The sequence below is a fragment of the Mauremys mutica genome, chromosome 10 (genome assembly GCF_020497125.1).
Source record: "Mauremys mutica isolate MM-2020 ecotype Southern chromosome 10, ASM2049712v1, whole genome shotgun sequence".
Taxonomy (NCBI): domain Eukaryota; kingdom Metazoa; phylum Chordata; order Testudines; family Geoemydidae; genus Mauremys; species Mauremys mutica.
In genome coordinates this window covers 55188678-55203529 of record NC_059081.1, presented here as the reverse complement: position 1 = coordinate 55203529, position 14852 = coordinate 55188678, and the positions used below count along the sequence as shown (strand labels likewise).

At 40.8% G+C, this 14852-nt stretch overlaps 1 protein-coding gene and 1 long non-coding RNA gene across 6 annotated transcripts in view; one reads left to right on the top strand and one right to left on the bottom strand.

Moving 5' to 3' along the window:
* Positions 1–14852, top strand: part of ANKRD44 (ankyrin repeat domain 44) — a 213811-nt gene that overhangs the window by 35551 nt on the left and 163408 nt on the right. The gene's annotated exons all lie outside the window — the stretch shown is intronic.
* On the bottom strand, positions 2541–13968 carry LOC123378550. Its single transcript, XR_006582661.1, has 3 exons — positions 13921–13968; positions 9651–9851; positions 2541–2601 (listed from the first exon to the last, which is right to left on the bottom strand). It is a non-coding gene; the product is annotated as an uncharacterized LOC123378550 (long non-coding RNA).

Here is a 14852-nt window from a genome sequence, read left to right as displayed (position 1 = left end):
GAAATTCATAACAGAAACTCTTTGTGTACACTTTGGTATTATTTGGTATATTTAAAGGGTCTTTGCAGGTTCAGGCTAGTATGACAAATGTATTATCATTTACTAGCAAAGATTATGGCCCTGTCATGAGTTGTATAAAATAAGTTTGGCTGGCTGGTGGGGCAGACAAAGAATATATTTTCCATGACTGTCAATCATCTATTACAAGTGTTCAGTTCTTAAAATTCAATTATAGTCAAGTGTTCTGTATTATCTTTCACACAAATGCAGTTTTCTGGGGCTGGCATACTGCCTCTAAAATTAATGCTTTGCCCTGCCACATAGAAGCTCTCCTTTAAACTATGGTGGTGAAATCCTAGTTCTGTAAAAAAATGTGGAGTTTTTGCCCTTGATTTTGGTGGGGCCAGGATGTCATTCCTAGACTCTTGCTTCCAGTGCTGAGCATGCTCTCTGGAGGCATCTTTTCCTTCTTTAAGTTGGTTCGGAGCTCCATGTTGTTCACTAATGTCTCCTGCAGCTGGTTGAGGAGTGGTATTAAGTCCAAGGGATAATTAAGGCTAATTTTAATAACCATTCCCAAGTTGCACATAAAATTCTGAAAGAGCATTCCAAACTTTTTGCTTTTGTCTTTAATTTGGAGATTAAAAATATATATTTATTGGAATTATTAAAATCAAAGCTCCCTGTTAGTACAGCTTTTAAAATGTCGGTTATTCACTTAGGATTTAACACTTACTGCTGGCAAGCCCTAGAATTGAAGGAGACTCTTAAAGCTACATGATTACTGCATAGAACTGTTTTAGTCTTAACCTGTATCTTGTAATTTGTTAATATCAACAAAACATACTAGGTAAAGTATTTTGATCTTAACATTGGGTCGCCTTTAATCTAAAGCAATGCAAATTGGAAAAAAACATTTAAACTGTTGATACACGCTACTAGGTTCTAAATTAACAACTAGGTTCTAAATTAACAGCCTCTCTGGAAGACGACCTTGGCATCTCTGTGGGCAAAGTTGAGTGAAAATTTCTGCCCACTATGTGGTGGAGGTAAAAAAAGAGCTGCTAATGTTAAAATGTGTAACGAATGGAGTAGAAAATAATATTCTAATGCCATTGTATGAATTGATGGTATGCTCTCAGCTGGAATACTGTGTTCAGCTATCATAAAAAGATACAGTAGCAGTAGAAGGGGATCAGAGTTGGACTGAGGAAAATGTCTTAGACATATGGTAAACCTGCATCTCAGGAGAGAGTGAAAAGACTGGGACTATTTTATTCCGGGCTTTTTAGCATTTAGAGGAAACAAATAACGGGCCATGGTAGACAGGGGCGGCTCTGTTTTTTGCTGCCCCAGGCATGGCAGTCAGGCAGCCTTTGGTGGCGTTTCTGCGGGTGATCTGCTGGTCCCGTGCCCTTCGGCGTACCCGCCACTGAATTGCCACCGAAGCCGCGGGACCTGGTGCCTGAAGCCATCCCTGGTGATAGAGGCATACAAAATATGAATAGTATAGAGAAGGTCAGTCAAATGTTCTTATTCACCCTTTCTCATAATACAGATAATCCAGTGAACTGAGAAAATATATATTTTTTTAATAGAACTGGTACCTTAACATAGGGAATTCATTGCCACAAGATATTGTTCAGGTCAAGAACTTAGCAAGATTTTTTTTTTAAGATTAGATATTTACATGGATAATAGTGTCTGCAGTTGGATTAGACAGGATAACTTTTTTTTTTAGTAAGGGATATACACTCTCATGCTTCAGGCCATAAGCCAACCACTAACTGATAGAGATTAGGAAGGAAGATTCCCCTATCAGCAGTTCATTCCATAATTGCCCACTATAGGGTTTCTTGCACTTTCCTTTGAAAGCATCTGGTGTTGGCAGCTGTCACAGAGAGAATACTGGACCAGGTGGACCACTGAGATGATTCAGTATGGCAGTCCCTGTGTTTTTTTATATTCTGTGAGTGCTATAAAGCAACGTGTGATTTTTGGGTTCACTTTTACCAACCTTTAGGTACATGATCTAATTTAAGTGGGCATGGATTTTTGTGCAGGAATCCTCAGAGCATAAATCCCAGCGTGGCAAATGAGACAGGTTAAGTAGGAAAACCTCCAGGGAATAGGTAGAAATATTTAATTCTTGATGCTGATCTGATATTAGTACTGTGAGTGGTGCCTAATGAGTGGTGATTTTATGGTGCAACTTCTAGCTTTCTAGGAACTGAGCCCAAACCACCAAACTAATTAATAAAGACCTTTTTCAAAGTGGACAACCCTATTAATTAGTACTATCAGGAGATTATCTTAAAAATACGTTTTAAACCTATTTGCAAAACCGCATACAGCAGTATTCCTCCAGTAAACTGGAATATTTTCTCTCTTCACCTTATGGCTATCTCCCTCTTTTATACAGACCATTGCTGCATCAATTGGAAAATTCCTACCAGCTTCAAAGTGCGAGGAAATTTTTCTTTCCTGAGCCCAGGTACAAGTTCACTTCCCATTCCAGTGCTGGAGATCTAAGTTAGTTACCTGCATCTGTACGCTAAACATGTGCTGTCTGCTAGACCATCAGCCTGGCGTTCTCCCCTTCTAAAGGGGAAAAAAAAAAGCATGAGCAAGGCTTTTGACCTGTAGTTTAGTCTGTCTTCCCCTTGGCAACTGAGAGTCTGTGATTTTGTTGTTTCCATGTGCTGCTGAAAGAGAAGAAATGGAAAAAAATCATGCTGGCGCATAACATTTTATCTTTCTAAAAGGTGCACCTCACATCAGACTGAAACTAACTGATTAAACATGAACCTGGAAGCATTTCTTGTCCTGAGGGATGGGTAAGTGGGAAGGTCCTGGTGCTTTGGGTATCTGACAGTTATGGGATGCTGGCTTGGGTAACTGCTGCACATGTGAATCAGGGCTGTTTTAATATTTATAATGTTTTTGTCTTACTCTTTCTTGGGATGTCAGGACTGTTGGTGTCTGTAACCCTTTTTAAATTGGATATAGAATTCCTCATTTTCTACCTTAAACTCCTTCATGTTGCTGTGTGCTGTTAAACCGTTGCCCCATTTTACCCCAGAGGTGGCAGCATTTCAGTGGTAGGTGAAATGCACAATTTGTATACAAGTTTGTTAGTAAAGCATTTGTGGATCCTTTGGGATGAACAGTGCTAGCAAATGTTAGATATTGTTTATTAATCTGCTTGTTTCTTTATACCTTTGTGAATAGTTTTATTCTGGTTCCCAATATTTTTGGACCATGTCCACAAGCAAGTACCAGTTATCCCTGTCAAACACCGAGGGGTGTATATATGTGGCATCAGTTATTGCATTCCACAGCTGGCATCTGCTCTGCTCTGGCCTTTTGTTGCTGTGTGCCTGGTTAAGAGCTCGAATTTGTATTGCGGCCTGTCTTTGTTTGAATACCAGTGTTAGTTCAGTTTGTTGATAGTGTACTTATGACTAAGCTGAGAGATCTGTTATCCTCCCCATTGCTTAGGCATGCAACCTCCAGCTTCTTGTTCAAATTCTCAGGGGAATGAATCTGTTCATATTTTGAAAATTATATGGAAGATGAAAAACAGAATGGAAAGGCCAAGTATTTATTTTGTCAACCATATTATTTCAGGCACTAAAGAGTTAAATTTAACTTTTATTTATGAAAAATACATATTTCTAGATATATCATCATTTGTGACAGTACTATTGATATGGTGGTATACATGTGCCTAGTATACAATGAAAATCAATTCTCACTTCAGTTTCAAAAATAGACTGTAGTAACTTCTGTGATCAAACTGAGTGTGGGTTTTGGGGCTACGCTTGTAATTCTGGAGGTAAAAATAAAATCCCAACTGTTCAAATTTAAGTGAACCCTGCTGCCCCAGCTTTTGCATATGTTACCATACATAGCAATTTGGTGGGGAGGACAAAAAGAAAATCTTTAATAGCAGTTTATGTTGTGAGAGAACAATATTTTATATGCAGTGTTTTCCCACCACTACTCACACCTAGAGATCAATGTTCTGTGAAAGCAGAGGGATGTGAATATTGCTGTGATGTAAGCATTACCTAATTTTCTGTAATGAACATTGGTAATGCATTATGCTGGCTTTTCTGTTTGCGTCTGTTCAGCTTTGAAATGATCTTGCTTATATCCTAGCATGTCAGCTTGACATTCTGACCCAGTTGCCAGGATATACAAATAAACCTGCTTGAACAAATGACAGTGAGCCTCTGTGTCTAGACAGATGTATTCTGTAATTCACTCTGTGTCGATTTAAAGAAGGCTGAATAAAACCAAATTGCTTTTCAAAATGATGGGTCGGAGTGAAACTAAAGATTACTGTTGGCATGAGTACTTTCTCTGTTGGAGATAGTTTTGGTGGTAGTGAAACTAATTTTCTACCATTTGGGAGCTAAAAGTGTAGAATACAAATCTTACATATCCACAGTTTGCCCATACAAAAGAAAAATGAATTCTTTGTATCCAATTTCTTTTTTTAGGCCCTACCTCAACTATCACTTAGAAACAGATGTGCCTGAAACTTAAGACAATATCTCGTATATCTGTACCTAAAAAATCAAAATGAAGATTTCTTCCGTGTTGCTGAGGTATAGGATTTACTGTGGTGGTGATTGAAAAATTGGCTGATAAAAGAACTAGTTTATAGGGATTATTTTTCCAGTTCTTTGCTATTCTGTGGAAAATTGTGTATGAACTGGATTTCGAAGGCTGATTAACCATGAGGTTTTGTAAGAGTAGCACTTTCTTGATCCTTGATATGACGAAGTTTTGCAAGATGAGGGGCTGAATCATTGTGAAATTCTGTATCCGTGTTCTGGGCAAGATGAGGGAGATTTTTGCTCTTCCTGTGGTGCTCTCAGTCAGTTGTGCCTATGACTGAACCAGATACCTTCTGATAGCAAGGAAGTTAGTGCTGGTTGCTGGAATTATTTGGATCTGACCTTGTGGTTTCTCTTTCTGGAGAATGATTTGCACACTTTCAGTGATGAAGTTTCAGGAACTCCCCATCCACTTTGTGCTTCTTACCCTGTTTCTGTAGCCTGTATTCCTCTAGGCCGGGGACCATCAAGATCTCCATTGGGAGCATCGTGGCTGCCTAATAGACTTGCTGGTGAGCATCACAAAGGACTTCTTTTCATCCCTCACCTATGCCCTGAACATGCTAAGCATGTTCTCCCACGTGTTGGTCAGTACGCAGAACCAGTATGGAGCCTTTGGGCTTCTCCTGTGAGCCTGCTTTTGTGCAGAGGTTGCCCATTAGATCCCTACTCTAATAAACATGGAATGGGTTTATTACAAGATGCTGCTTCCGTCCTAACATTGCTCTGGGGCATTTTATTGGTCATAATTTGGAGAATATGTTTTGGGCCAAGATTTTCAAAAGTAACCAGTGATTTTATTTTATTTTATTTTATTTTTTTGGAAGGGAAACCTGAGGCTCCTCTAAGGGGCGTGATTGTCAGAAACTGGGTGCTCTAAAAAATCTTACCCCTTTTACGTGTCTTAAGTTAGATGCCCTAAAGTCACTGGTCACTTCTGAAATCCCTTTTAGCTTTTGCAACATTTTAATAAAGATCAGTGTGCTTGTGCTAAAATACTTTGGGGGTGCTGGTGATCTCGATAACTGGATTGAGATAGCAGAATTGCCAGCTTCTTGTGTACGTGAACTGATGTAATTCCACTGCTGTAGTGTTGGTTATTTTAAAAAGATGAAGAGCAGGGTACAGCAACAAAAATAAGAAGCTAGGTTCTCTGAGGTCTTGGATATGATCTTCTTTTGAAAATCATAACTGCATAACTTCACTTTTAATGGCTGTAACAGATACGACGATATTGTATTGTAAACATGCCCATGAGATCTAAGGCCCAATCCGGAAATACTCTTGCATGAAAAATTCCTACACAAAAGCAGTTGGGTCATTGTGTGGGAGAAGAGCTACTGGATAAATAAACACAGTGCTGTAGTAGAGATGGGCCAGACTTGCAAAATCAAGATCCAGAGGTGGTTTCTGACAATCCCAAAGTGACAAAGTACCTCGTGTTTGGGTCCTGTGGTGTTTTGGGCACATCTCTACAGATTAGCACTTGTGGAACTACAGCAAACTCTCTGCAGTAAACTCTCAGTTCATTTTAGAAGGAACAGCTCAATGGTTTCTTTTTCTGTCTTTAAACTCATGGGCCTGCCTGAAATGCAGATTTAATAAAAGCCCAAATAAATTGTCCTTAAAAGAAAATAAACAGATTTTGAAGAGATGATCACTTATTTGTTCATCTTTGATGTGATATGCAGGGTGTGTGAGAGTTTTGCCTATAATGTTGATAGCTGGGTTGAAAAAAGAGAAGAAATCAAGGCAATTAGCTGGCTTAACAAGAGCAGCACAGAAAATTCACGTCAACTGTTTTCCTCACTATAGAAGCAGAAATGAGTGTTTGAATTACGTAATCATAAAATATATATTTAGCCTTTTTACTCCAGCTGTACTTTTACTAGTCAGCACACATAGGTTGCTGAGACTGACAAATGTAATGATTCTGCACTCTTGCATGTAGAGAACATAAGTGAGATTTAGGTAAGTTTGTGTATATTACAGCTTTTGCAAAGCATTGCGTAATTGATTCATAAATAATGGCTGTAATATTAATAGGATTCCCACAGGATTAAAATGTGAGACATATGTAAACAACTGACACCTTATGCAAAGTAACATTATCTTTAGAGGTAAGAAAAAAGAGTAAGTGCTTTGAGCTGTGTTTGCATCTGTGTGCACGTGCACAAATGTAATTCTAGTGTAGAGTTAGTTTTAGCCAAGCAGATCAAGGTTTGTATTATAGAAATATAAAATGTTTTATGTAATGCAGTTGAGGGGTTCAGTAACCTTCTGAAGCCATCTTCAAAATGAGCTTTGTAGTAACACACTTAAAACGTTCGTGTTTCAAAATACCGTCAGTATAATACCAGGCCTTGAACAACAGTGCAGAGAAGGAAAAACAGAAGTGTTATGAAATCTTCTAAGCAAAACAAGACTGTGAGCAGGTGACGTTCCCACCCTTCTTCAGATTAAGTCTACGTTCTGTGTACAAAGTGAAACTTGCCTCCTGTCTGGGGATAGATTTTATTGGTAACTCAGATGATAATAATAGGCCATATTAACCTAACCTTAGCCTAAGGATTCTCCCCAAGCCTTGCTGTTCCTGTGGTTTCCAGTATAACTTTCATGTTTCTGCCCTAAATCTTCCTGAGTAGAGGGTCATGCCCACTTCCCTTAATCTTGGTGAAGTTAACAAATGTCTCTTGCCACAACACATCAAGAGAATTTACATCATCAGGAGGGCAATGTGTCCCTATACAGTGTTGTAGCAGAGTGGCAAGGCGTACAAAGATACATCACTACTTATAGTTAGTTGGATAATCATCAGTCCGTCAGACAACTCAATTATGTGACAGAACTTGCTGCCATAACCTAAAACAGTGTCACAGAATTACCCAAATATTACAAAAAGTCTTTCCTGAATATATTGTATCACCAAAACTATTCTTGCAGAACACAGGGATAGAAATGAGCTGCTGTCTTGTCTCAGGCATGTCTTTTTTATGCTTTCTCAGAAAGCAGCTTGCCAGGTTCTCTTTACAATGGCAAATAACATGTGTAGCAGTCAGAAGCCTTCCCCCCACTGAAGAAAAAGCAGTATAGTAGTAATGTGTTATTGCACTAAGCACCCCCTCGGCAGTCTCATTGTCAGACACTTCCCATATTTCATACGTAGCATCTGAGAAACATATTTTGACCTGCTGTTGCACTGCTTTGTCTTGCAGTGGTTCATTAATAATGAAAGGCATGAATAATAGATTGAGCCAACCGCCTAACCTGTGATCTAAGGGCAGTGTGTGGGACCTGAAATGTAATGGATAGAAGTGAGCTACAATCTGAATTTTTTTTCTTTTAATTCTCGTGGCTGAATTGGAACGTGTTTTGTCATGTGGAGTTTTTTTTTTTACCCTTTATTTTAAGACAGAACCTTTCTGAAATGAAGTAGCATGACATAGACTTCGCAGCTCAGTAATAGTTTAGGAGGAGCATTATTGGGAATTACCGACCACCCAGTATTGGCCTTTTTTGGTGAGCCTCCTCACTTTCTTTCACCGTCCTCATGTTTCTCGGCATTGTGGGATCATATACATCTTCTCAGTACGAGTTTTACTGGCTAAGTTCATAGTTGCTGGAAAGAGAGTCATCTCAGATTTCTGGCTATAAATGGTTTCCTATCTTGATATTAGTAACAACAAATGGAAACCGTGTTTAAGTCTAAGGCTTATTTGTTAAGCCTTAAGATGGACAGTACTTTGCTTAACAAAAATATGTGCAACTATTTTCTATTGATATAAATTGCTCTGAATTTATTTTTAACCAAAGGCCATTTTAAAGACTGTTTGGGGACATATTCAGATTACTTTCTCTCTCTCTCTCTCGGTTCTAAAGAATAAAATGTCTCGAGGTTTCTCCCTTCCTTGTTTTCCAGAATATTCAGAAAAAAATTAAAATATGAGGTTTTAAAAGCAGATACATTTTCAGTAAACAGGGAAAACTAGCCTTTGGTAGCCTGATCCCTGAATGGAGGTTTTTAACACTATTAGGGGGTCTGAGTCTATATTTTTTTTTGTGCACCGAGAACTTCCATTGAATGCAGGATGATTGGGTCTACAGGCTCAGGTGAAATAAATTGGAAGCATTAAAAATCCTATTTGGTGGGTACATTTTTCTTTCTCCATTGCTTATTAATGATCTCATGCCTCTCTCTCTCTCAAAGAAATTTTAGGATAATCACAAACAGGAGATAGAATCAAACAAATTAGCTCTATCCCCCCTTGGAGTTCCAGTTATATTTTGGGAACTTACTTGAACAAAATAGACTATGCTACTACGCAAGCAGAGAGCTCCAGTTATACAGATAGATAAAAACAGAAATTGTAATAAAATGGGAGCAAAATCAGAAGTTTCATAAGAGAGGCTGGAAGATATCCACTTCGGAGTTGACGGGGTTGGTTAGATAATTTCATGCCTGGGAGGTCAATCCGCTGTTTGCTATGTTCTAACATAGCTTATGCAATGAAATTTTATTTTTCAGTGCTGCAGAGAAATTTGCTAAAATGCTGCTCACTCTTACTTCCATTATTCCTGTGCAAAAGAATCTGGTATAGCTATAGAATTTGGCAGTGTTTTACCATTTTTATTGGATGAATTCTGCCAAAGAGAGGGATCTATAGCTGGGGTCCTTTTGTCCATCCTTATTTGGGTTAATTGAATAATAATGATACTCAACTTTTATAGAATCATAGGACTGGAAGGGACCTCAAGAGGTCATCGAGTCCAGTCGCCTGCACTCAAGGCAAGACTAAAACTAACCTGCTCTTAAAAATATCAAATGATGGAGATTCCACAACCTCCCTATGCAATTTATTCCAGTGCTTAACCACCCTGATTGAAGTCTGACTCTGAGCATTTCTGAGAGGAACTGAGATAAAATTTAGAAACTTCCTGTAGCTTTTCAAAAGGCAAACTTTTCTTGGGTGGTAACTACTGCTTTTTATTTATGTCAGTTTCAAAATCAGAAGCCACATTTACCTGCGGACGATAATCTTGCAGATGTTCTGCGTAGGCTGATCTGTGTTCCCATGTGGAGCTCCAGTTTTTCAGTGGGTCTGTGTGCAGGTGTTCTTGTGTTAATTCCTGAGAGGGGTTTTCGAGTTCACCTCGAGGGACTTCCTTGAGCTGAGGTGGTCCAGTGCAGCTGAGCCGACGTAGATTCAATGACTTCAAAAGGGACTGAATTATTTTCATGGGAGGGAAAAGCAGAGGTTTGCTGACCTAAAGTTAGGGTAGGGCCCTCTGGAGATATTAAAGCTGCCCTGATGATGTTTGCTTTTATATCGGTTGTCTTGTTTACTGACGGCTAAGCTACTTCAATGGGACTGGAGACTCGGCTAGTTTGTGTTCTTATGAGTGTACAAGAAGCCTGTAAATAGACCATAAACACCAGAGAGAGTGCCTCATTTTGCTTAATCTGGGGCTTTCTTTGCCTCTGTGGCAGGGCCCAGGTCTGAGCAACTGCAAAGAAGTTTCTAGGAGGTCCTGGGAGAAACAGAGATGGATGGTAGCAATTTTGTGTAACTAGAAGAAAATTTTTGAACAAAAGTGAAATGGTGCATCCAGCAAAGTAAACAAGGACTTGGTTAGCAGCATAGCCTCTGCTGGCTATATTCTGCTCTGCTGTAATTACAGAGGGAAATGTCTCAATGGAGGAAGTTATTTGTAATCTAACTACTGCATGTCAGTACTGTTTGGTCTGTACTAATCCTGGCTATTTCTAGAGTCCCTGTATAACTGGAAGCTCAGGAAGTCCCAGGGTCAAGTGCTCTACAAACAACGCATCTGGCCAAACCAGAGGTTTTAGATTTTTGTTTCTTTTCAGAGTGGTCCACACTGAAATTATTATTAAAGATGTTCAAGACATAATGCACCATACTGAGCCATACCAGCTTCTTACCTTTTTATATAGGTATAAACAAGATTTTATTTGATAGCTTTTAGGGTTAACAACTGCAAAGCTAATCTCAAAACTCAACATGTTTGTGGTTTTTAATAGTTAAGTTTTTCTGCTCTTTGGATTATATCTTCTGTAACTCAACTGAACTAAGGTTTGGGACCCTTATCAACAGCCTTGGATTTAAAGAGTAAAAGCCAAATTAATCCAGTTTACATTGACTTATTTAAACTCCTTAACTCTCTCGCTTATTAAAACATGTAAAACCTGGCGTAGGATTTCCAAAGGTGGCGGCCTGGGGGAGGTTGTGTTTCAGCACTATTCTCCGTGGGTGGGAATCCTGTGGTGCCCCATCTGGAAACTGAAGATGCATCCCTTTGCCCTTCTGAGCAGGAGGGGTATGGTGGTAACTCAGCTGAGGCCCAAAACATTTTGCTGGAAGAGGGAGATCTAATTTGCACCTCTCTGCATCAGCATTAGTGATCACCCTGGCCCTAAATGTTTGCATTGGGAATACTGACAAAGTGTTTTCAACATTTAAGAAAGCCAAACAACAATAAAGGCAACTTTGAAGGGTTAGAGCTGTGCACTGCCCTGAATAGGTTCGTTGTCTGGTACAGGTCTCTTGTCCCTTAGCTAGCAGAGGCTGTGGGTTCACACTCTCCTCTTGAGGGAGAGGGAGGGAGGGAGTGCTTTATGTCTCTCAAAAGCAACCCCTCCCAGCTGATAAATGAGGGATATTGATGGGCTCTCAAATCAGGTCTGCTCAGTTCTTCCGGAAGGGCAGTGGCTGTGATGCAGTTATCCAAAGATGTGGGGAAATTCTAATGTGTAACTTCCCTTCTAATATGCCACATGAGATGGAAGTGTTGCCACCTTAACTCTATTGTAATTGTTCTATCCAGCCATGGCCATAAATGGAGAGTGACCATCCTTAAATCCTAACATGCAGATATTATGGTGAGGGATGAGGAAATTGATTATTTTGGGTACTTACTGTAAAATAGCATGGTGTTTTTTATGTCGCAAAAGCAAGTGTATTTCACTGTATTTATTATGAATGATTGAAATGCACAAGTACATGACAAGTTCTTTCTAATTCCATGTGATCAGTACCAGAAGCATATAGTACATTACTGATACGTATGTTAATTACTTACTGCTCAAACTGATGTACTGGGGACATCAAACGCAGCTTTCTTATTTTAAGAGTTATTTCTTGCATTTCGTAACAGTTGCATATGTGTAATAAACACAGGGATCCTTCTTATAATTCACCTACACTGATCACATTTCTGTTTGATAATCTCGTTTAGCTCATGTCACATTCTGGTTCTCCCAACAAGGGCCTTTGCCTCTGATATATAGCACAAAATTCCAGAATGAGGGACTTGACAAAAATCAGAAATGTGAAAGAACATCGAAATTGCCCTTACTGAATCAGACCCGAGGCTCATCTAGTCTGGTATCCTGCCTCCAGCAGTGGTCAGCATGAAATATTTCAGAAGGAAATGCAAGAAATATTGCAGTAAGGACATATGGGATAATTTCCTTCACTGCAGGAAGGTCTTATCCTGATCCCTGATAGTAATTAGTTTAAGGCCCAAAGCATAAGGTTTTATATTCCTTCAAAAATATTTATGTAACTTTGATTTTAAATAAGAGAAGAGGCAGTCTGACATTACATGGGAGCATGTCTTCGGCATAGTTTTTTATATAATTACTTTAAGGTTTGGACTTTGTCAAGTAATTCTCTGTGTCTAAAACCACAAATAATTATCTGATAGTAAGTATTAGTTGGAGGCAGTTAAATTTGAGAGGTGCTTTGTTATGCAGGGAAGTTAAGAGGTATTCACCACAGAAGATTCTGGACCAAATTTTGCTCATTTACACTGTTGTAAATTCTGAGTAAGTCAGACTCCAGTCCTGCAACTGGCTGTGCATGAACCCAGACCTGAGTACATCGGGCCTGATTATGATCTCACTTATGCTCGTTTGACCCCCCAGCGTAACAGCATTACTGATAACTGCAAGACTTTCAGAGCGAAAGGGTGGAATGTCGTTAGTGCGGACTCTGAGCCTGTCATTAATTCTGTTGTGATAGTTAGTTAGTTTGGAGGCCCAGTCTTGCTCAGGTTGAAGTCAGTGGGTACTTTGTTATTTACTGTAATAGGAGCAAGGTTGTGCCATGAACATTCCCGGCTAATGGTGATGCTGGGTGTTAAAAATGTACATTCACAGCCTTATTTATTTCATGGTTGGAGTGTTTTCTTATTTGAATGTGACCAAGGATGAGCCCAAACTCCACCCAGTAGCCTCAGATAATTCCATATGGCTCATAAGACAGATAGGACTAAGCTGTTGTCCCAAGCCAAAAAAATTCTCACTGATTTAAATTTTGTGGTTCAGGCTTGTTAGCAATAATTGCCTGGTATTATCATGTTTGGGTTGACTTCTGTTTTAATTTGTGAGGAAAGTTATATGATAAGTTTAGATACTAGCTTGCCACATCAGCGATAAAATGCTTTGGCTCCAGATCGATCTCGGTCTTTGTACTGCACCCTTCGGTGTAGTATCCCCGGGCCTATGTGATTTAACTGACAAAAGCATTTGGCCCTTCACTTGTTGTAATAACATGGATGTTGTGGAAAAAGTCATGAATTTCATAGTAAAGTCTGAAAATCCCTCAATTCATGTACAGTATTTACTTCCTTTCTTGAGCTCTGGGAAGCCAAGGCCTTTTCGTTGAGTCTTCTGGCTGTTGTGTCTCTGAGTCATAAGCTTAATGCTTGTTTTAAAACACGAGTGATTTATTAACTATTATTGCGCATGGATATAAGTATCGCTCCTCATGTTTGTAACAAATGTACGCAACGCAGCTCATGAATAACAACTGCTGTCATATTCTGTGTTCACCAAAACACAGCACTGAAGAGCTTCTGCACTCTTCCCTCTCTGCACCCCCCCATCCTGTTTTCTCTCCTTCACTCCCGGACAGGCTCGCTCTTTCCTTTCCTCTTACAGAAAGAGTCTCCAAGTGGATAGAACTGTGTATCTGTGCTGGCAACACTAGGGAAGTGACAGATTGAGGGCATTGGCTAGACTCAGCCATAATGCAAGTAGGTATTGTGCAGTCTCTCCTATACAGTTCTGCTAATACAGCAGAGGAATGAAATGCAGCTTGGTCCTTAGCTTCTCCCGAGATGGATTGGGCAACCTCTCTGTGTGTTTATATCTGTGTATAAAGTGTTTAAAAAGCTCAACCTTTCAAGGCATTGGGTGTGCTGCATTGACACCTACAATACAATAATAAACAACAATTAAAATCTATGGTATAAATGTAGAACTTACCAGGGCTAGTCACAGTGATGAGCTGCCAAAATCTTAACAACGGGTTCCCTATAAAAAGTTCTGATTTAACAATGGGTTCCCTATAAAAAGTTCTGATTTAAGGGATGTGCGACAGCATGTATTTTTTGTACCAATAGGGTTACCATACGGCCAGGAGGTGATTAAGAACCGAAAAGCCTGACATGTCCAGGAAAATACAGATGTATTTTAACCCTACCTAAAGTTCTTTTTTAAAAAGATGGGGCTGAACTAGAAATGAGCTCCGTTTCACATGTGTGGGTGGTGATCAGGGACAGTCTTAATTTTTGGGTCTTTTTCTTATATAGGCTCCTATTACCCCTCACCCCCATCCCGATTTTTCACACTTGCTGTCTGGTCATTCTAGGGTGTGCACATGTGTGGGTCCCAGCTGCTCCCTGCCCCCCCCCCCATTAAAGCAGGTGTGCAGGGTTACTGCCCTGGGAACTGCAGGGCACCAGTGAATGTGGGGCTGGCTGCAGATAGGGGTGTGGGGCAGGGCTAGCTGGAGGCAGGGAGTGACACGGGCTGGCTGTGGGCAGGTGATGCAGACGGGCGGGCTGCGGGTGGCTGTGGGCAGGGGGTGGCTGCGGGCGGCTGGGGGCAGGGGCTGGCTGCGGGCAGGGGCTGGCTGCGGGTGGCTGGGGGCAGGGGCTGGCTGCGGGCGGCTGGGGGCAGGGGCTGGCTGCGGGCAGAGGGCGGCTGTGGGCAGGGGCTGGGGCAGAGGGCGGCTGTGGGCAGGGGCTGGCTGTGGGCAGGGGCTGGCTGGGGGTGGCTGTGGGCAGGGGCTGGCTGCGGGCAGAGGGCGGCTGCGGGCAGAGGGCGGCTGCGGGCAGGGGGCGGGGCAGGGGGGTGGCTGTGGGCAGGGGGCGGCTGGGGGCAGGGGGTGGCAGGGGCTGGCTGGGGGCAGGGGC